This window comes from Eptatretus burgeri, chromosome 12, assembly GCF_056783735.1.
Source record: "Eptatretus burgeri isolate ZD-2024b chromosome 12, Ebu_testis_v1, whole genome shotgun sequence".
Lineage (NCBI taxonomy): Eukaryota > Metazoa > Chordata > Myxini > Myxiniformes > Myxinidae > Eptatretus > Eptatretus burgeri.
This window is the reverse complement of record NC_140972.1, coordinates 86,838,639-86,860,620: the sequence shown is the minus strand read 5'-3', so window position 1 is coordinate 86,860,620 and position 21,982 is coordinate 86,838,639. Positions and strand designations below refer to the sequence as shown.

Genomic DNA, 21,982 nt, shown 5'->3' with positions numbered 1-21,982 from the left:
TCGAACCAATTATGTGCGTCCCCCTTATAATCCACTCCTCCATTCCCTCCTTGTCCTGGGTGTTCTTGCATCACTTTCCTCTCACTAGTCGCACCTGATTGGTGTAGCTGCGTCTCATTAGCATCAACGCCTGGGAGGAGCAAGGGGAGGGAATCTTCGAGGAGTTTCGAGAAGGTTCATAACTTGCCTTTATTTATTTGTGAACCACATCCGCTGCTCAGCTGTAGCCACTTCGCTCTCACTGGTCGCACCCATGGCTACGAGGCATGAAATTGATGTGAAAGGCCTTGAGAATGCATGTTGTTAGAGATGTAGAGGATAGAGAAGCGAGAGAGGGCAAAAAGAACATAACCGTATAGTAACTCGCATACACACACACAATGCATGTTTATCTCATGTGTACAATCTAACTTAATTACTAAACAGAACACCAAGATATGACTGACTATCCGATGTGTTTGTGCTTTGACCTGCCCAAGAGGTAGATGACGTACGTCCTCTTTTGGGCCCACAACTGTCACAATATATATATATATATATATATATATATATATATATATATATATATATATATATATATATATATATATATATATATATATATATATATACACATATATACACACATATATACACATATATATATATACACACATATATACACATATATACACATGGATGTATATATTGTCATGGGCCGGTGGGGTCGGGTGAGACGACCACTAGGTGCGGGAAAGCTACGTCGATTCCCACAAGACTCCCCGGAATGGGAGGCCGTCGCTCACGGATAATTCCGTGACGCGGTGGGTCGCTTAACCGACCGTGGATGCCAATAACTCAACCGCGTGACCTGGGGTCCTCCTGTCTAGAATCAGGTTACCTAATTAACCACGTGGTTTAACCACCGGGGAACCATGACCTCGGTACTCCTTGGCTGAACCAGATCACTCTACCAACTACGGATCACCTTTCCGGATCGGATGCAGCCGAGCGGCACTGCCAAGGACGTACTGGCAAGAAGGAACGGATTGTTTGGAATAAAGACCCGACTAAACTTGGATCCGAACCATGCTGGCACCCCACGAAGACAAAGAATCCTCCAGAGGGCATCCCGATTCACTGAATCAAATGCTTTACAGAGATCAACATAAGCTGCAAGTCGTCCCTGCCGAAACTCTCGTCTCCATTCGGTGAGGACCTGAAGAGCAAGGATACGGTCAATTGTTGAACTCTTTGGTGTAAAGCCTGCTCTGGAAGCTGGTGCTCAAGCAGATGGTGTCGAACCCTGTGAAGAATTATCTGAGCAAAGACCTTGCCCGGCACTGAGAGCAGCATCACCCGTCAGTAGTTGTTGCAGTCTTGGCAATCACCCTTCCCTTTCCAGAGAGGGACAACAAGGCCATTCTTCCAGTCATTTGGGATGATGCCTGTGTTCCAGGCAGAGCACAAAACTGCATGCAACGACACGAGTGCAGCATTTCCACCAGCCTTGAGAAGTTCACCATGGATGTCACAGAACCCTGGGGCTTTACCCTCTTTCAACCGGTTCACCGCAGCCCGTGTTTCCACAAGCGAAGGTGGACCACAGTTGATTGGAGGGTCAGCAACAGTTATTATAACACCCCTGATGTCCAACTCGAGAGCTGGTGGATTAGCCTGGTCCAACTGCTCAAAGTAACCGGCCCAGAGGGCTTTCACTTCGGACTCCCCTGTCAAGAGCCTACCACCCTCTGCTCTAACTGCAGTACACCGAGGGAAGGGCTTGGATGAACGCAATGCGTGAATTCCCCTGTAAGCAGGACGAGAATCACTTGACCACAGGTGATGCTCTACCCCCTCACAGATTCCTCGCACATAGGCCTCCTTGTCCACCCTGAGCACACGTACAGTTTTACGCCTCAGCTCCCTAAACAGCTCGGCTCTGCCATTCAGCCTGGCCCTGTGACTCTGATCAATGGTATCCAGTGTCCCTTGAGAGACAAAATTCTTCTTTGCCCTACGGTGAGTTACAAGACATCCACCGGCAACATGAAGGAAGGTGGTCTTGAAGGCAATCCACAACTATTCGGGATCCCCCAAGCCACGCAGACCCCCCAAGCCACGCAGACCCCCCAAATCTTCACTCAGCTTGTTCGCAAACTCCTCAGCTACCCTCTCATCCTTGAGCTTGCCAACATCCAGCCTTGGCTGGGATGGTACCATTCTCCTGGATTTAAGGTGCAACTTAAGAGTTGCTACAACAAGCCGGTGGTCAGTATTGAGGAACTGAGCACTCTGTTAGACCCTGCAGTTATGGATCATTTTCCAGCGGCCATCAACGAGTTCATAGTCAATCTCCTTTGCCACACCGCGAGCGTTGGAACACCAACTCCAGCGATGAGCTTGTGGGCGCTCAAACCATGAACCGGCCACCCTAAGTCCATGACTTGATGCAAAGTCAAGGAACTTAGTGCTCTTCAGGTTCACAGTTCCTGACCCATGGGGACCAACACACATCTCATAACCATGCCTATCAGTTCCAGTTGATGTATTAAAATCCCCCAAGACAGGAAGTGTATCTCGTCTGGGGCACTGATCAACCACAGACTCGAGCGTGGCATAGAATGCATCCTTCATGGTGAGATCACTCACCTCAGTCGGAGCAGAAAGAGAGACCAGGGAAATGACACATAAGGAGTGGCGAATCTCATAATACGCTCATTGACTGGAGTTACCTCAATTGTCATTGGAGTCAGCTTATTGCACACAACTACAACAACTCCTTGGGCATGGTATCCATCAGAGTGACCAGACCAATAGTAGGTGTAACCAACCGCCATGATTTTGCCGCAATCCGGTCTCCGAACCTCAGAGAGTGCTGCAATACCGATGTCCAAACACTTGAGCTCAGATGATAACAGAGACAGGTGATCATCCTCTCTTAGGGATAGGACATTCCAGGCACCCACCCGAAGGGACCGCCTCAGGTTAACCCAAGGAGACCGCCGTCTGGTGGATGACACCTCAGCACCACTCCAACAAACTCTCCCACAATCTGACCCAGGAATATTACCCCGTGGTTTCCCTCCTATAATTTAAGATTGGGGGTCCCGAAGGCTTTGCCCCAATCCCGTCATCCGGTGCGCGGCCCTTCGAAGGGAAGCTGCGCAGGAGGTCCTCCCATGGAGTGGGTTTTCAGATTTTTTTGCGTCTTTGTGATTTGGGGAATGAAGGGTTTTTCGGTGGCCGGAGTGCAAATCCTGCCACCAATCTCCTAATGTAACCCAACTACAGGAGGATGTCCACAGACACAGCTGGGCACTAGACATGGATGGCTGTTGGTTCACACGGAGCCCTCCGCCCTTTGATATGTTTTGTTTTTAATCCTGCTGGGTGTCCATATCCAGACACCCTCCTCAACAAAGAACCTGGTGGGGGAGACGGTTTCGTTGCCGACAACCCGACAATTCCAGGGTAATTGCTATCCTAAGTTCCCTAACTCGTGTTCCCGGGTACACATGGAGGACTGCTCCACGTGCTCCCATGGGGCCGGTCTATCTAACGCTATACCCTTCCCCGAACTCGTGCTCCTTTGCTCGGGCGATGGTGTTTCTCCATCCAATCTGGGCTTTGTTTTCCCATGAGCAGTCTCTGCCTGCTTTCCGCCTCCACGGCGGTGATCGGCAGCACACCCGTCACCTGTTAATCAAATCAAATCAAATGTTTGCACTGCTTTTGGGCTTTCTCCCACGGGAAACGCCAATGCTTCCAGCATATCCAGCGTTCGTGCTGTGGGATCCCTGCTGATGTTACTCGCCACCCTGTGAGCTTAAGCCACGTCCACTCTTACTCCGACCACACACGCACACACGCCATTCGGCGGTCACACAACCGTTTCCACTCGTGCCGGGCATCCCGCAGCACGTCGGGCCTCCAACATGGGCTCCCATTGGAAGCTTTTTTTCCAAATTCCCATAATTCCTGTGTTCACTCCCTGTGTTCACTCCGGCACAGTGCGTTTTGACGCCAGCTCTTCCGAAGCTATTAGCACTTCATGCAATGGTCCACACTTGGGTGGTTTGTCAAATACGGTCAGCGCACACTGTCATACATCGCATGAAGAGTCCCATGGAGCCGGCACGGTTTCCAAAATTACTTTATCATGCTTGGGAGGCTCGTCCCTCATGTCCGTCACACCAACCGCTACCCCTGTCTGGGTCGATGCGTTCCCCGCACTCTCCCACACACTCATCCATGCCATGTTACTTACACCCTGCATACATTCTGACGCAATCATACTGGGGGCATGCGTTAGCCCAAGAGATCCCAGGGCTTCTACCCCCCCAAAACTCGGCATGCACCCTTTCGCATCATGTGCCCGCTCCACCTCACACAGACTTACTGGACTCACCTGGTCGCGGTCTGCTTTGGGGGAGCGTATTCTCTCCTTTTGTTCCTGAAGGAGGTTATCCTGACCCTTACATCGGGTCTCAAGACATTCAACAAGCTCAATCTTAATTTCCTTCACCTTCCCTTCTATTTGTGTTTGCTCCTCTTTTACTTTATGTAATTAATCCTTCACCCGTTCCATGTCTCTGTTAATTCTTCCTTTACTATGTTAAAACACTCTCTGGTGTCCTCCTCGTGTTGCTTTAATCGCTTGTCCATTGCCTGGTTTTTAGTCTCTACCTGTCCAAGCTGATATACTTCACTCACTGAACCGCCATTATTTTATTCGTCACTTCTTCCTTACCCGTCTTCATCAGGGTCCAAATACCTTCCACATTGTCCTTCAACCCATTCATCTCATGTACTGTCCTAATCTCATTTGTGAAATTCCGGTCCATGCTTTGAAATTCGTCCTTTACTTCTGCCACCCCCGCCTTCAGTGTTTGCATATCACCTCCCATGTCATCCATTTTTCCTTACATATTCCTGTTCATTTCATCCACCTTTCCTTCCATTTTATTGCATCATCTATTTCATCATTTCCAACATTTGATTCATCTCAAATGGCTTTGGCGAAGCCGATCTGCTATGATCAGGTGTGGATCCCATGGGGATCGCTAAGTCCTCTGTGAGGGAATTTGATGGTGGGAGTGCCCAAACATTGATATTGTCATGGTTGCCAACGTCTCCTCTGGGTATGGCTGCAGGGAACGATCTCCCTCAAAGCAGTCGTCCTGAGCCATGGATTCCTCCAACATTGTTGTGTCAAAACCCACCTGAACCAACTCGTCTTGGTCCGCCATGGTCCGTACAAATAATTATATAAAATTTATATTCTAACCTGATCTTAATTTTGGGGTTGCGTTAAGCACACCCCAGGTTCCAATCCCGCTCCAGACACCAAAGTGTCCAGGGTACATGCGAGAAGACCACGGCGGGGGGAGGGGGGGTGGAAGCTTCCTCAGGATCCCCCCAGACTCTCTGATATCACAGGCCGTCGCACATGGATAACTCCATGACGTGGCGGGTTGCTAATCGACTGTGAAAACCAATAATTCAACCACGTGACTTAGGGTCCTCCATCAAATGGAAACCGGTTACCTAATGGTCACGTGATCTAATTACCAGGGGACACACCCTCGGTACGCCTTGTTCAAACCGGACCACCTTCCCGGATCAGATGCAGCTGAGCGTAACTGCCCAAGGATGTACCGGCTTGAAAAACAAATAGTTGGGGGATACTGTCTCGGCTTGGCTAGGATATGGACCAGGCTGGACTAATGAAGGAAAAGACGAAAACGAGCAGGGAACATTTCTATACAAAACAATTATTTACAATTAAGCGAGGAAAAGTATGTGGCACAGTGAATGGGGTTTGATATTCTGTACAGCAGGGATAACAAGGAATTTGTGGGGTGTGACAAAAGGCAAGCAATTTACAAAAGCAGACACAGAGCAGACTTATCCCGTTATATCTTCTACAATCTTAACTTATACTACGACAGGCACCATCACACACACACACACACACACACACACACACACACACACACACACACACACACACACACACACACACACACACACACACACACACACACACACACACACACACACACACACACACAAACCTACTGAAGATTAGATAGCCAGAAGGAAGGAGAGCAGATGAGGACTAACGGCCTCGTAATACTTGGCGTGGTCAGTCGACCACGCAACCCAGTCCGCTTTGGGGGATACTCCGCTTGAGCAATCCCACCTTAAGAGTCAGCTCATTATCTCCTGCTTAATCACTTTGCCAGAGCTCATGGAAATGTGTGCTCCGCACTGGTCCAGAAGAACGTCTGACGCACATCACCACCAAATGTGGATGCAGCAACAGCAGACGAGGTGCAATGAAGAAAGGGCAGAGCAGAGAGGTGAAGGAGAGGGTGAGGAAAACAGATGGGGAAGTGGCTGAGGCAGGCAGGTGGACAAAGAAATGGCAGGCAGGTGGAGAAGAGCAGAGAGAGAGAGAGAGAGAGAGAGAGAGAGAGAGAGAGAGAGAGAGAGAGAGAGAGAGAGAGATGGTGGACGGCTTCGTCATCCACCTTTTATAAGCCCCGGGCGAAGGGTTGGGTGACGACCCGAATCGACACCATCACCCAAATCGTGCTATCCTGTTGGCTCCCGGCCCCGCCTCACCAGGCTCCTGGGGCCTTAATCAGTGTTATTTTCACTTCTGGTGCAACACGGCCCAGAGCCTCGCCCTGCCCCACGACCCCCCCTCCCCCACCCCACAACTCCCATCCCTCACTGCCCATCCTGCCATGTTCTGATGACTGGACAAGGGTCGCATCGGTCCCACGCGCCTATTTGGGGCATCCTCGGCGAGACGCAGCCAGTGCTGCCGACGCGCCTGTCCTGTTCCCGCACCTTGTGACCCGAGCAGCCTGGGCCGTGCAGCACGCCTCTGCTTGGTGGCAAACCATATCGATGCAGAGTTGTGAGGAGGCACATGATGATTTTCCCCGTGTGCGGGAGATGTTGGTGGTCGAGTTGGTGAGCTTTTGGTGTGCGAAGGTTGAGCAAGGTGAGATGCCATTGTAAATGGGTACACAGATTTGAATGAATGGGTGCACTATGCATGCGCGGGCAGCGAGTTTGTTCACATGTTGATCCTTTCATAGGTGGCTGCCTGGGTGCTCTGCCTGCTTCGATCTGCACCATGGTTAAAAGGAAAGGGTTGGATGGAAATCATGATTGTAAAGAAGATAGAGATATAATTATTAGACCTAGCTATTAGACCCACGCTATGCACTTCGTCCCGATAACCCATTAGACATGAGGGCAAGGTCTGACTGCACAAAGACTAACAAAATAACTGCCTGGGATCACGATGTTAGGTGCCATTGCCAGTTTTGCAGAACCGCAACAATATATTAAACATCTCTCATTTAATCTGGTGACATTGCTCATATGTAAAGGTAGACCGAGTAACGTTGTCATATGTAAAGATGACACATCTCTCATTTAATCAGCATGATCTGCTTTTCCATAGTACTGGCAGAAATGTTGTTTTTTTAGTTACCACAAGCACCATCACTGCTTCATGATTTCAAACACAATCGGCTTCTTCACTTCTCCTTCTCTTCCCTTTATTGATGGGGTGAGATCCACTGGTACCAATCTTCTGCCCTGCCTTGACCACGATACTCCTTCACACTTCCCCCTATCCTCAGCCATCTCTCTTCATTCTCCAACTGCCTCCACGCTATTGATATCCCCCCTCAGAAATCTTTCCATCCTTCACACCTCTGCCTCCGAACTACCATCCCGGGGCACTGCCCCCCCACCAGGTACTCAAACCTATTTCCCTGCTTGATGTCCTTCCTTTTTAATCTGATATTCACTCATTTTCTCTGCTGCCCGATCCACATTACCTCCGTCTTCTCCACACTCATCCTCAGTCCATGTTTCCAGATTGCCTCCTTCCACTCCCCCAGTACCTCCTGCATGTTTAAACCTTCAATATCATGTTGCATCCAAAAACTGCAAGTTACAAGAACCACACTTGTTTTTTGTTTTTTTTCTCCTGTTCATTTTGTCTCAATCGAAGAACAAGGTATCTATACGCTTCATGTGATGCCTCATAAGGCCGCATTTACGAGTTCCCATATTATCCTTGCTGACTTTTATTATCCTCACAAGGTCATACAATAACTGTGTTCCACCACTAGGTCTCACCACAATGTCTCACCAGCAAGCAAGATTTAGTTTGCTAATACTGAATGTGAAAGTCTGGAGTTGTTCAAGGGAAGTAGAGGGACTTCAGAAGGATGGAGCGAGGGTTTTTGATTGGAAGAATGGTTTGAAGGTGTGGGATACGTTGAAGATCGAGATCACGAAAAGAGATTATAGAGTGGTATATAAGTGTGGGTTGATATGGAGAAGACTCAAGGTAACGATGAATGGAGGTTGAGGCGCAAACAGCACACGTTAGGGGAGGCACGAGAGCATATTATGGGGAGTGTTCAGGAGATAAAAGAGGAGGTGGAGGAAAAAGGGGGGAAACTGGCAGAGAATTTGAAAGAAGCAACGATGCTGGAAGTTATGAGGTGACTGATGAGGGAAGGGCCAAGTCAGTATAATAGAGAGTAACATTTGAGACATCAGGCATGTATCGAAAGAATGTGGGTCAGAAAGGTTTGGAGTTGTTGAAGAGACTGGAGGATAGCGGAGGAGAGAATGGGGTATACGAGAAAGAGGAAAAAGGTGGGGTTATAGATACCGGATGATGTGCACTTGACACAGGCCAGAGAAACAGCTAATTCAGCCTTCCAAGGTTGATCCCACACAGGCCTTTGTGTTTATCACCCAGAATTTCAATGCACATGCCAAGAATAGCAGATAGTGCCGTGTTTGCCTGAAAGCCAAGGCGAGGCACAGATTCTTCTCTTCCTCAGCAGAAGTGAGGATAAACATTGTACTTTTTGCTACAATCGATGAATCTTGTCCTTGGGAGAGGTGACTGCTTGTTTTATATTGGGACAATATGTATGTGATTATCTAAATTGTAAATCATCATGTGTGTAAATGCTAAAGTTTTGCTCATTTCTCTTCTTCGTCTTCTTCTTCAACAGCCACAATTATTCCCACGTTCTTGTGGAGTTGGCCAGGGGAAATTTTTGGCCCACGTCTTTCATGAACCGGCTGGCCAGGCTCGATGCTCGACGAAGTAGTTAGCGCAGGAATTTAGAATTTGCCAGGGTGCCGGAGAGAGCTCCCCTTTTTCTTGCAAAGGACACCATACATCGATTGGGACAACACTCTGTACAGAGCGTCAGTGCTGCCGATGCAGTCTCTTGGGCTATTGGGTACAATCCTGGAGGGGTCGCCACTCCAACGCAGGATACTCGAATGGCTCAATCATCCCAACAAGCTGGTACTCATTTTGCTGACCTCGGAAGGATGACAGGCTGAGTCAACAGCCCCACCTCGTATTAATTCAACGGCCAAGCGGGATTTGAACTCAAGACCTTGGGATCCCAAGCCCACCACCCTAACCATTAAGCCAACACCAGGCATAAAGGACACCATGGGATCTTTAATGTCCACCAACTGAATTTACGTCCATCCGAGGGACGGAGAACACATTGATGGATCACCCTGCCTGTGAAACAAAGTTTATAGCTGGGTCGGGATTTGGACTCAGGCGAGACAGTTTTGAGCAGAACATGTGTACCTCTCGGTTTTCCAGCCAACCCAAATGTTATGCTCACTGAAGTCCCAAATTAGCATCCATATATTGTACCACTCTTGTTCCTCGGTGTGACAAAGGCAGTTTTGCAGCAACAAATGCACAACCAATGAACTTGTAATCAAGGAATTACAATACAAAGATTACAAGCTCATTCATTTGAGTCGACACAAAAATGACCAATTTATCATCCTAAAATATGCAATTCGGTGTCTGTCTGTCTGTCCATCTGTCTGTCTGTCCATCTGTCTGTCTGTCCATCTGTCTCCCGTCTGACGTTTTTTTGTCTGTGATGCATTCGGTCATTACTTATCTAATCTCAACCAAATTCAGCAGAGGGATTAAGAGTCACACAATGGAGGTTGTAGGGACTTAATTTCGACCCTCCCAAAGCGGGTGTTCCGCCTTCGGTGAAGTCCGTATCAAGGTGCATATCTGTGTTAAGATAGCTCATAATGGCATTTCTCCAAGGTCGCTTCTCATCACAAAATTAAAAACAGCACCAATGATAATAGCATACTATTAATGGTATTAAAAAACAATATTATTACAAATCATATCCCCTCTCCAAAAGGGTTTTTTCCTGCTTGAACAACAAATGTCGTGTTAATGTGTATAAATAGCTTATCGTGGTGTTCAGTGGGGCTTAAAAATTAGGAAGAAGAAGAGGCCTATATTATAGAAATAAAAATATATTACAAATCAGAAACATGTACGATTACCTTTTTAAACAGTCGCAATATATACTGGTATTTAACACTAAACTGAAAGAAATCTGGAGGAATCGCGACATCCTTGAGGTCGTCGTCTGCTTATCGTGACCACCACAGAACGGACCCGAGACGAGATCTACTATAAATCTATACACCTACTGTAGGGAGAATAACAACCTGACCCTTTTCCTGTTGCTCATGTGAAAGCTTCCTTTGCGAACTGGTAATTCAAAGCCAAAATGAACCCCGAGCTTAAATCTTGATAAACGGCCTGACTGTTGGTCCAATAGATTGGTGAACTCCAAAGCAAGTGGAGGATCGCAGACACATGGCTTTGTGCATCGTCTGTGACGTGTAAACCTTTCACCCGACAGATAGTTATCTGACATTTGCATGGCGCCTGTTGTGCACAGCAGGCCATGTCCGCTATCTGATGTACATGGGCTAACAGTTTTGTCTGAAAGCTTCCTTTGCATCCACATTGGTAAATAATCAACTAGAACCAACTTTTTAGAAAACGCTTTTCTGTGCCATTTCATCCCGAAGGATACTTGGCTGGCGTGTGTAAGGTGTTGAGTTACCAAACAGCTCGCTAGCGCTTGCTAAGCCAGCCATTCCTTATCAACAGTTTTGAATGGAGTGTTTGCTTGAGTGCTTGAGCCACCTGGTGAGTGCTCTACAAGAAACTTGATAACTGAGCACACTCCTGATGTCACCACTAAGGCAAAGTGGTGGTTTAAGGCTTGTATCATCTCAGCATTCAGACCTGCCAACATAGTCACAACACCGATTCAGTCGTAAACGACAGAGCGCATACCTCCGCCAGGTGAAGACTTTATGTTTTGTATCCCACTGATAGGCCGGATCTGGATCCGGAGCTGAACCAAAATCGAATCAAGTCGTCGGTGTTGCACACCCAACCCGTCCACCAAATTTCGTCCGAATCCGTGTGCAACTTTTTGAGATATCCTGCTCACAAACAGACAAACAGGGGTGAAAACATCACCTGCGTCCACATTCGATTGGCAAAGGTAATGACATCGACCACCTTTGAAAATGAAGGTGGGTGAGACCTTTGCATGTGAATGATAAAACTATACCTCTGGGAGCGCATATCATGTGTTGCAACCTTCACAAACGGGAAGCAGATAGTTTTCCTTAATCGTTGCTGATTGCACGAATCATGTTACCGATCCTTGCATCACATTGTTGTTTTGAGCTTCTTTTTTGTCTCGTTGAAGGGTTGATCGTTCAAGGGCATTTGGAACACGGAATGATGTGATTAAGAGATTGTGCACAAAAAGTGAAGATATATGGGCAGAGATACTACTGTAGGCTGATGGGTAATTTGGTGAAAGATAACATCCTCAAAGCTTTGTTGTCACACTTTGAATCGATTTTGAAACCTCGTGGCTGCCAAGTTTTGAAGGAGTCACATGTACTCGGACTTGAGAAACGATAAAGGAAGCTGTGGACACTGAAGAACACTTACATTGAGGAAATGTGCTTTTCCTACTGAGGAGGGGGTGGGATGGGGGTCCCACAACAAGTTGCAGAACAAGTCCCAAATCAAATCAGCATGAATGGTGGATGATCGTCAAAGAAAGTTGAAATTCAAATCCTGTTGTTGGTATGTTTTCCTTTCTCTCTTTCTGCTGTTCCTTTTGTTCTGTACGTTATGTCTTCATCCGCTGTATGCTCTAGTTCCTCCATGATCCTCGACCTTGAAAACAAACAAACAAAAAAACCTCTCACTAGCAAAGATTTCCGAGTGAATGCAATGACCTGATCAAGAATGAAGGCATTACACCAACTACTTTAAACGCCCAGTTGGCAAGGATCAGATTTGATGCTTCAATCGCCGAATGGTCTTCAAGTCTCAGATCATGACCACTCGGTGGTCGAAACGTCAGACATGGGCATTATCTACTAGGCAGCTCTGCTCATTGATGGTGCCTTCATTTTTTTTAATATGCACCTAAACAATAATTACAAGCAGTTATTTTTAATAATGAATGATGTCACAAACAAATCCAAAGGCTGGCTAAGCATAACCAGTCGAGCTTGTCATACCAAAGTTCCTAGGATCGCATTAAATGCTCCATCCACTACAGGGACGAAATCATCACATTCCATCTCCAAAGCATGAAGCATACCCTTCGGCAACATAACTACTGTCTGATCTGTAAAGGCATTTCCATTCACCAACTCTCAAAGCACCCTTCAAACATGTCCGACCGGATTGTTAGGATGCCACGATTCCCTCGCCATAAACATGTCATATTACTGTACAACAGTATTTGTGTTTTCATACACCTTTGCCCATATTTAGCATGCTTCTCAAGCACAATATTCCCATTGTGTAGGAAGGAATTATGTCGAGCTCATTGTTAGTCTTTTTCTTTGTATATCTTGTCAATATTTCTCGTTTTGAAAGCATATAGCATTAACCCATCACCTGGGAGCTGGTAAAACAACAAAACAAATACAGCGCAAACCAATACGCCGACCAAGAAGGTCCCAAACAAGGACCAAGAAGGTCCCAAACAAGGTCCAACTTATTGCCTGAAACAATGCAAAAGAGGAGAACTTGACGCTCCCTCCCCCACTGTAAACAGGGCACGAAACAAGGTCCGAAAATAAGTCTAAAACAAATGACATCCACATCCTAAAATAAGTCCAAACTAAACAGGGTCCACATCCTAAAATATGTCTAAACCAAACAGGGTCCACATCCTAAAATAGGTCCAAAGCAAACAAAGTCCTAAAATAGGTCCTAAACAAAGTCCACATCTTAAAATAGGTCCAAAACAAAGACCACAAGCGACAAAAATAAGCCCAAAACAAACGAGGTCCACAAGCTCCTAAAATAGGTCATAAACAGAAAAAGACTACAAGCTCCTAAAGTAGGTCATAAACAAAGACCACGAGGTCTTAAAATAGATCCAAAACAAACAAGGTTCTAAAATAAGTCCAAAACAAACAAACACAATGAGGTCCTAAAATAGGTCCAAAACAAACAAGATCCCATCCATCCATTCATCTGGACCATATTCTCGACAGAGCGTTGGTGCTGCCAAAGCAGTCTCCTAGTATAGGCTTTTGAGCACAATCCTGGATGGGTCGACACTCAAACGAAGGATACTCAAATGGCTCAATCATCTCAGTAAGCTGGTATTCATTTTGCTGACCTCGGAAAGGATGGCAGGCTGAATCAACCCCACCTGGTAATAATTCAATGGCAAAGCAGGATTTGAACTCAGGACCTTAAGATCCCAAGCCCACCACCAGAACCATTAAGCCAACGCCAAGCATAAACAAGGTCCACACGGTCCTAAATAGGTCCAAAACAAACATCCACATCCTAAAATATGTCCAAAACAAACAGGGTCCACATCCTAAAATAGGTACTAAATAAACAAAGACCACAAGGTCCTAAAATAGGTTCTAAACAAACAAATCCCACATCCTGTCCACATCTTAAAATAGCTCCAAAACAAACAATGTCCACATCCTAAAATATGTTCGAAACAAACAAAGACCACAAGGTCCTAAAATAGGTCCTAAACAAACAAGATAACCTAAAATTGGTCCCAAACAAACAAAGCACACATCCTAAAATAGGTCCACACACAAACACAGAAACATTTTAAGGCCATTTTTCCCTGCAAGAGTGGGGGTTTGCTTTGCAGGTCCCAGAACAATCTTCTATTATGGTTCCCTTTTTGAGGAAATGTTTTTATGGCCGGATGACCTTCCTGCCACCAACCCATTAGTTGCCTCTTATGACACGAAGGGATACAGTGTACCTATTCTAAACCAGGGCACACACCGGGAAACCTCCATAGCTCTCCATCACAATAGAACAAACACCCCAACCCCCATAACTCTCCATCATGTTTGAACATACACCCTACCCCACAGAACTCCCCATCACAATAGAACAAACACCCCATCATGTTTGAACATACACCCTAACTCCCATAACGTTTGAACATACACCCCAACCTCCATAACTCTCCATAACGTTTGAACAAACACCCCAACCTCCATAACTCTCCGTAATGTTTGAACAAACACCCCAACTCCCATAACGTTTGAACATACACCCCAACCTCCATAACGTTTGAACATACACCCCAACCTCCATAACTCTCCATCACGATTGAACAAACACCCCAACCTCCATAACTCTCCATCACGATTGAACAAATATCCTAAAATCGGTCCAAAACAAACAAGGTCCACATGTTCCCCAACAAACAAGGTCCACACGTTCCCCAACAAACAAGGTCCACACGTTCCCCAACAAACAAGGTCCACACGTTCCCCAACAAACAAGGTCCACACGTTCCCCAACAAACAAGGTCCACACGTTCCCCAACAAACAAGGTCCACACGTTCCCCAACAAACAAGGTCCACACGTTCCCGAACAAACAAGGTCCACACGTTCCCGAACAAACAAGGTCCACATGTTCCCGAACAAACAAGGTCCACACGTTCCCGAACAAACAAGGTCCACACGTTCCCGAACAAACAAGGTCCACACGTTCCCGAACAAACAAGGTCCACACGTTCCCCAACAAACAAGGTCCACACGTTCCCCAACAAACAAGGTCCACACGTTCCTCAAATGGGTCCGAAACAAACAAAGTCCAAAAGAGAGTCCATAACAATCAGTGCTCAACGTGAGGTGAAAAAGGGTCCAAAGTAGACCTTCGTGTTTTTCTCATGGAAATCGCGAAGTGGACTAAATGGACAAGAGCTTTTGTCGTGTTGAATCACGTGTTTGATTACATGGCGAGCCCGCTTTGCTAATCACTTTCTGCTCAAGATCTCTCCATCCTTGTTCAGCTCCTTGTGGACCCTCTCACACTCGTGACACCACGATGGTCTCACCATCCATTGAAACCGTGATGTTCCACATACAATGGAAAGCGATTTTGGAGGTACTCGGACTCCGTTTATGTTACATCGGTAAATGAGATTTCAAGGTAAATGTGGAGGCGTTTCTGTGTTTCTCCCAATCAACCTCCCCCGCCCCTCCCCGTTTTCACATCCTGCCCCCGCCCCTCCCCGTTTTCACATCCTGCCCCCGCCCCTCCCCGTTTTCACATCCTGCCCCCGCCCCTCCCCGCTTTCACATCCTGCCCCTCCCCGTTTTCACATCCTGACCCCGCCCCTCCCCGTTTTCAAGCTCCGCCCCTCCCCGTTTTCACATCCTGACCCCGCCCCTCCCCGTTTTCAAGCTCCGCCCTCCCCGTTTTCACATCCTGACCCCGCCCCTCCCCGTTTTCACATCCTGACCCCGCCCCTCCCCGTTTTCAAGCCCCGCCCTTCCCAGTTTTCAAACCCTGTTCCACGATGCCAACTCAGGTGACGTGTGTGAGCGTGGCTTTGCGCTCAAACTCCTCGCTCGTTTGTTCACGCACATCGAATGGGAGGCTTCCTGGGCCGTTCAAAACTCGACACCCACAATAATCGAAGACGTCCACATTAAAAAAAAATTTATTCACAAATATAAATTTAATTAGCAAGAAGAACCTTTTCTGACAATTCCACCATATATATTTGAAAATTTAAAATACAGCGCAGACGAACCTTGGACTGGATTGTCCGTGTGTGGTTCGTTGAACTTTTTGAACGGCTCGTCGTGATTATCGGTGCTCTTTGGCACTTCGTCGTCGGGTGTTGAGTGCTCTGATCGACGTTGAATGCACTCATTTACGTCACGCATGCCGGTCACGTTAAAGATATTAAATTTCGGGTTATGACGTCATGTAGACGTAAAATAGATGCTCAGTATAATTTTTGGGAGTTTCCGTGCGGGGTGGGGTTTGTGATTCACGGAAGGGGGCGGCGGCAGCTGGTGCAGCGGCAGAAGCAGCTCTGCAGACTCTGGGCGGAGAAAGAGGGGAAGGCACTGCGATTTTTGGGAAGAAGAAGAAGAGGAGGTGAGGGGGAGAAGGAGGAGGAAGAAGATCGTTAATAAGAATTGGAGGAGAAAGGGGAGGGGAAAGAAGCGCAAACCATCGTTTATTGACCTAACGCTGCGGTCGCTTCCACGCGCTTTCCTGGGAACCGTGAATACGGTAGGTGTGTGTACGTGTCCGTGTACCCGAGTTCAGCACGGACAGGACGTGCACGCTGCGCACGGACAGCTAGCTTGGTACTCAACGGGTATCCGAGCTCCGTGTCGGCGCTGATCCCGCTTTGGTTACGTTAACACTTTATCTGAATGGTCTTCGCTGTCCTGGTCACACACCTCTCCCGGCACTGCGGATTGAGTCGCACACTCGTCTCGGCTCCGCGGACACTCGTCCGGTTTCGTTGGATAAACAAACTCACGTTTACTGTGCCATTTGCGCCAACTCGGCATTTCTTCACCGGCTCATGGTTAACGATTGATGGGTTTTTGTTGATCCGTCATCCACGTGTGTGTGAAGCTGACGCGGCAGCTTTACACGAAAAGCGCGCGTACCTGGCTCGGCATCCCCTGCTTGCCTTGAGCGCGTACCTGGCTCGGCATCCCCTGCTTGCCTTGAGCGCGTACCTGGCTCAGCATCCCCTGCTTGCCTTGAGCGCGTACCTGGCTCGGCATCCCCTGCTTGCCTTGAGCGCGTACCTGGCTCAGCATCCCCTGCTTGCCTTGAGCGCGTACCTGGCTCAGCATCCCCTGCTTGCCTTGAGCGCGTACCTGGCTCGGCATCCCCTGCTTGCCTTGAGCGCGTACCTGGCTCGGCATCCCCTGCTTGCCTTGAGCGCGTACCTGGCTCGGCATCCCCTGCTTGCCTTGAGCACGTACCTGGCTCGGCATCCCCTGCCTGCCTTGAGCGCGTACCTGGCTCGGCATCCCCTGCCTGCCTTGAGCGCGTACCTGGCTCGGCATCCCCTGCCTGCCTTGAGCGCGTACCTGGCTCGGCATCCCCTGCCTGCCTTGAGCACGTACCTGGCATTTCTGTCCCTTTCCGCTGGTTTGTTCACAAATAAAGTAAAATAATGTTAATCGTGTTATATTAAGTTGCAATAGCGCAAGTAGTTGTGGTGTTCATGCTAACAAGCTAAGCTGAATGGTTTTTATTATTTACTCTTCATTAGTTTTTAACATCAACTTCCTCGTTGTTAACTGCGCCGCTGAAGGTAGATAGATGAAGGTTGTTTTGACCCCTGTTTGTCAGTGTTTGTTTGTGAACTGGATATTTCAAAGGGTTGTGGATGGATTCGGACTAAACTTGGTGGACAGGTTGGGTGGGTGGCAAGGACGAATTGATTCGATTTTGGTGAGGATTCGAATCCGGATCCAGATACGAGAATTATTAAGTGATTCTTCACAGGGCTAAGTGACAAAGTGACACCGGTTGAGTGACTGTTGCCCCTGATCCAGGTGAGGTTCAGGTCAGACGGTCCTATTTTTGGTTCAGGTCTAGATCCAGATCTGTCCTATCGTCGAGATACAAAACGTAAACTGTTCAACCTGGCGGAGGTATGCGCTTTACCGAGTGCCATTGTAGTTGTTGGTGATTTTGTGTTCATTTTGTCATTTGTCTCCACCTCCAATTGTGCTGTTAATTATCTAGGACCTGTCGGTGCTCATCCTGTTCCATTCACTCTTGCTCCATACGACACACTTTGTTTTCACCTTTTTTGTTGTTGATGAGCTATATGGATGACTACATTTATTTATAAACCTCTCTGACTCACCACATCCACCTCTTGGAATTGGAAGAGGTTATTTATTGAACCTCTCAGCCCACCTGATCGCAAAACTGGCCCCAAGTCTGCAGCAGTCTGGGCATCCTCCATCGTTGAAGTAATTCCTCAAGAAATTAGAAATACTCCGTTGACAAGGTCTTTGTCCGAAGCTCACCCACCAGATACTGCTCTGCCTTGTGGGATGGCACCACAACAACATATGGAATGTCATGGAAGCTTCTCACCATTTTTTGGAATCTCTTGCAATGAGGCCGAAGCACAAGGCCTGTTTCTATCGCATCGCAGATAGTTGAGTGACCACCCAATTGGAAAAAAAAAACATTTTAAACTACCTATACTTTGGTCTTGTTCTCTGTCGTTCTCTCTACCCAGAATCTCCAGGATGCACATGTTCTTCCGGTAGCCCTCTCCCATGTAAACTTCCAAAATGCAGTTACTGCACACCTTCTTTGTTCCTCTTTTTTTTCCATTTATGTAACCGCCTTCCCGAGAACCACCTTGTGTCCTTTATAACGTCCTTAATTCCTTTGGTACCAGGTCTCTTCGGAGAATCCTTGGCTATTGCTGCTCGGATTTTGTGTCCAACGAGCGGTTGCTGAGAGAGACTCAGATGAGATTTGTTACCTGCATAGTCCGTGAGTGTCAGCTGTGGCTGTATGGACATTGGCTCGTTTTCCTGACACTGATCCTGCTCACCAGATTCTCTCAGAGAGGGAGTCTCGGGAGTGGAGGAGGCCAGTGGGCCGACCACGTACCTCTTGGTTGCAGTAGGTTGATCAGCATCTCAAGGAGATGGGGATGGGCCAGACATCTTCCTGGGGGATGGCCAGACGGAGGCCCCTGGAGTACCGGCGGAAAGTGGACGCAGCGATTCGCTGCTCTGGCGCATGCTCCCATACCTGACCTTCCCGAGACTCTTCATTCAATTCCATTATTCCCTCCAGATCTTGAAGAAGTGGTGCACTTCCATCTTGTGTCATCCTTCCATCCCTACCTGCAATCTTTTCCACCTCCTTTAATAATACCTAAGCCAATCCCCTCACTTGTTTGTCGGTTAGTCTCTGGCTCTGCCTGTCTTGGTTTATTTATTTATCGTTCCCGTTTGTTTGTTTCCTTGCTTATTGTGTCTTAACTGCTGTCCCACTGTCAGTTTGGTGTCTTTTTACACTCAGTCCCTCACCTTTCCATGAGTCTCATTCTTGTATAGAAAACAAACAAATTGGAATGAGACCCGATACCTGCAGGGACAGAACTCCGACTCAACAGCCCAAGGGTGATCTTGTGTTACTTCTGAGATCTCATCAGGCCTGACGAGATGAGTTATGCACGTCCACACAATCTTGTTTTTGTGCCTTCAGATGACTGGCGTTAAAATGTTCCTTCACATGGAAACAAAAACCCCGCCTCTGGTGCTTTTATCACCTATCCTTACTGTTGTTTTTATGTTTTTTTTTTTTTTAAATAATATTTTTTGGCCATTGAAGTTGATAACACTCGAGTGCAAAGGAAACGATTAACTTGGATAAGTTGAAAAACTAGGGAGTTCATAGAACACCTTGCTCCACGCAGTCTTTAGAAAAAAGGACGTGGGCGGGGGATGCGAATGGAAAATTTGATTGGTCGTGATGACGTAAAATGCCGTAACATTTTTTTCCAACGTACTGATAAACAAAAAGTTTTTGAAAGTGTCAAGAAGGTGATTTGTGTTCCTCGATTGTCGAAGTATATAATTCAATTGAAATAAATAAAAATTGAAGGTTGTCGAAAAAGGAGATTATGGAAGCTTACCGCCGTTGATGCAGCGTCTTTCACACCACCTTATTTAACACTGCACATTCGTCCTTCGTGCCTGTTATCTGTGTCCTCAAAACCAGTAAGTTTCCTGTTTGGAACGCTTTTCAATTTTGTTTGACTGCCAGACAGGCAGACAGAGTAAAATAATTATCTCACTCCTCTCTGCGCACTTGCGATGGGGACAACATTCAGAGCCCCAAAGCACTGTTAAACTACAGGTTCATTTTCTGATTTGCGTTCAAAATGTAACATTCAATTTAAATAAACTTGTTCCTTGGTCGTAAGCTGATGTTTGCAGACAGACAGTCAGAGAAAGTGAACCAGTTGCTTAACCTCGCTTTTCTGTTTGCATGCGTGGGGTAAAAATTGACATATTCTCACAATCTTCGCTTGTTTTATTTCCTAATTTATTTATTTTACAGTTGTCAAAATGGTGTTGAGCAACATTTAAAAGCGAGGGGAGGGGGGGGGGGGTGGGGAAATTGAATATGAGGAATGTGATGAAAGGTTTAATAATAGTATTGTCTCTTAGAATTATCAAAGTATGCCAGTTGTAAAGATTTAGAGTTCCAACCCTCACTCATCCAGTTTGTCCAACTTGTTTGTTTAATTGCTCTTTATATTTGAGGTTTCATGTGTTATTTTGCTGCGTGATCATTTATATATGTAGTGGCGTGATCATTTATTTTCAATTTGATGGTCTCGGCCTTTACGACGTCTGGATTCTGTACCGCAGTTAATTCCATTCCGCACGCGAATCCCAGAACCAGTTTGTGTGGGTTCCGACATTCAAAGGTGACAGATGTAATCGCAGGCACCACAAAGTTCAACAAGGAAGGCATTTCGAAACACCAAGATTGTGCATGTTCCATGTTCATAGCTCGTTATTGTTTTAATGCCTTGTCAGGTCTTTTGTTTACCGTCAACCTTAAATTGACCCGAGAGGAGAGCTGATGATTAAATTCTATTTCAGTGACCGCTGGGTTGTTCAAATTGCAACCACCTGCTTTAAATAACCGAAATTATTGACCCTACCCCACCCTCTCAGTAGATGGTTTCTCATACTGGTAGCTGGTTTTGCTGTTGAAACTAAACTGTGTTGTAATGGTTACAACGTCCAGTCTGCGTCTGGGAAATCCATGGTTCAAACCTTGGCAGAGTCATACCAAAGACTTTTAAATGGTATGTGCTGCTTCCTTGCTTCCAGCTCAGCATTTAAAAGGAAAGAGAATGGACAAACAACGCTGGGAAAGCAATGGCAATAACAACCCAGTCTAAACCTTGCCAAGAAACTGCTTCGGCAGCACTGACGTTCTGTAAAGAGTATGGCACATCAAAATCAAAATACAGGTGGAGGATATTTGAACCTTGGAATGGTATTTTATCCTTTCCTTTTAAATTCCTGTTGGTTTCTTGGTGCAGTAATTGTTACAGCAAAAGGGTTTCTCTTACCCATTTGTTTACTCCCAAACAACCCCTTATGGTTGATGCTGCTGTGGGCTGGCAAGGTCATTAAAACCTGTTTGGCAATTGCCGCTAGTCTGGTTTTTATAGCTCTTACCAACAAATGTATACTGAAGGTGGCCGGAGGTTGCGTTTTCATACGTCTGTATGTCAGCGGGATATCTTAAAAGTTATGGACGGATTCAGACAAAGCTTGGTGGACATATTGGGTGTGGGACACGACGAATTGATTCGATTTTGGTCAAGATCCGGAATAGAGAATTTCTTAAGTGATTCTTCACAATTGGGAGATGGGGCCACAAACGATGTGTAGCACGATTTTTCAAAACGGGGGTGGATTATGACACAACGATGTGGATGAGTTGGGTCGGTGACAAGAACAAGCCGATTCGATTTTGGTTTAGTTCTGGTTTCAGATCCAGCCTATCGGTAGGATACAAATCTTAAACTGTTCAGCCTGATGGAGGTACGTGCTCCACCGAGTGCTGTTCTAGTTTTATGTTGAAACATTTTGGAATGCAATGTTTTTGTATACATGCTTAAAGAAAGAAGCATTTGCCTTTTTTTAGGCTATTAGCCAATGGTATTTGTCGGTATGAGTCAGATGGAGCAAGGTTAATTGTGATTGTT

At 46.7% G+C, this 21,982-nt stretch overlaps 1 protein-coding gene across 3 annotated transcripts in view; it reads left to right on the top strand.

Annotated features, from left to right (window-relative positions):
- Positions 1-16,345: 16,345 nt before the first annotated feature.
- The window catches only part of LOC147016046 (cingulin-like protein 1), an 89,461-nt gene continuing 83,824 nt past the window's right edge, over positions 16,346-21,982 (top strand). The window contains exon 1 of one of the 3 annotated variants that reach the window (XM_085848723.1): positions 16,346-16,473. The gene's annotated coding sequence lies outside the window, so the exon portion shown is untranslated. The remainder of the gene's footprint in view (positions 16,474-21,982) is intronic. The other 2 variants (XM_085848724.1, XM_085848725.1) reach the window with 2 other exon arrangements.